Source organism: Cariama cristata, unplaced genomic scaffold, assembly GCF_000690535.1.
Source record: "Cariama cristata isolate BGI_N322 unplaced genomic scaffold, ASM69053v1 scaffold8740, whole genome shotgun sequence".
NCBI lineage: Eukaryota > Metazoa > Chordata > Aves > Cariamiformes > Cariamidae > Cariama > Cariama cristata.
In genome coordinates, this window is record NW_009595269.1 from 84,102 (window position 1) to 85,756 (window position 1,655).

Genomic DNA, 1,655 nt, shown 5'->3' on the forward strand with positions numbered 1-1,655 from the left:
CAGGGCGTGCTGTCACCAAGGTCCTCTTTAGTTAGGCTTTTCTTGAAAGACATTTGATTCATAACCTAGTCCTCTAGTCACAAAAAAAGTATAATAAGGACAAATGCACTGTAACCTTCCCTGCAATAGAGTACCCAAGGTAGCTTGTATATGTTCAGCCACGGCAAATTTTTGAAAGTGAAAAGAAGTTCCAGTTCTATGTCAACGCACTCATTCCCTTGCTGAAACTGCCATTCTATCAATCCATGGTAGCCTTGTTACTGGCATAGGACTAAGTCCAGTCCATTTAATATACACCTGCACTGATACTCCATCCACCTACTTCTGTGTGCAAAGGATGGGAGAGGGGATGAAAGAAAAAGGATTTTTTCCTATAATAGTTGCAGAAAACCACAGTTTATTCCATGTGTCATTTTAAAATTCTGCTACAACCTGTGTCATCATTAGCTAATATAAAATTATATATACATGTAAAAACAAGTGTCAATGAGATAAATAAGTTATGTGATTATCTGTCTGGAAGTAATAATACAGGTACAAGCAGTATTGTTAAAATATTACATTATTCTTTTATGTACAACACATATCACAAAGTTGATAATAATGTTAATTTTTTTCATGTTTGAATGCATTATTAATGTATTTAAGTTGATGCCACCTGACACAGTAAAAAAATATGTGAAAAATGTGAAGTTACGTTTTGTCTCTCAGATGTAAAGATACGTATAGATCAACTAGTTTGCCACTATGAAGAATCAGGCAAGAAATTGCCAACTGCAATTGAATACTGAAATGGTTCTGATGAAATTGTAATGAAGAGATGCTAGCTTTCAAAATTGATTATTTATTCTCTTATGGAAAAAATTAACTTTTTGGACAGGTGGGCCTCAGATTTTTTTTTTAAGAAATAAACTCAAGAGTCATGACAGCTTTTAATGCATATGTTGCTGAAAACCACCACTATCAGATTGTTCTACTGTAATTATTACCTGAAGATGGGATTTGATTTATGACCTTGCAGGAGGAAGACCTAAAATCAGTTTGATAATTCTTGAAAAGATTTGTTTTCAACTGATTGGAAAATACCAACTTTGGGAGAGGGGAAGAAAAGCAGGGAAAGGAAGAAAAATCCTAGCTGTTTTATTAGATCGTTCAGCTGTGAAGAATTTCCCACAGCCTTTGATCAATGTATTATTTGGCTTCTAAATTTTGTTATACATGGTTGTTACATAACCATTGAAAACTAAGAATAATATCAACATCTACTTTCAATTTAAAGATGGGCATAGTTGCCCAAGCCACGTTGTGAGAGGCTAGTCATTAAATTAAATCTGGTATTGGAACCTTAACAATTTTATCACTGAAAAGACTACAATTTTACAGAAAGTAAATACAGAGGGGAAAAAAAATCTTTCTCTTGTGGTCAGTATTTCATGACAAGAAGAGAAAAACACAAGCTTAAAAATATGCATTATTTACATATCCTACATGATTTACAGTCTGTGGCAGGTCTTCTCTTCGTGGAGTTCTACCGTAAGAGAGACTACTTCTCCTTTAGAAGAGGTGCTTCTCTTCCTTCTCAGCCTTTTCTCTCCTGCTATGACTAACTCTAGTTCAGCACAGGACAAATTATCCCTTTGTTTTATCCATCTGCT

The 1,655-nt window shown here is 34.4% G+C and overlaps 1 protein-coding gene across 1 annotated transcript in view; it reads left to right on the forward strand.

The window, feature by feature from the left end:
• The window catches only part of LOC104162670 (plasma membrane calcium-transporting ATPase 2), a gene marked incomplete at its 5' end in the record, with an annotated part of 101,212 nt that overhangs the window by 80,016 nt on the left and 19,541 nt on the right, over nt 1-1,655 (forward strand). The gene's annotated exons all lie outside the window — the stretch shown is intronic.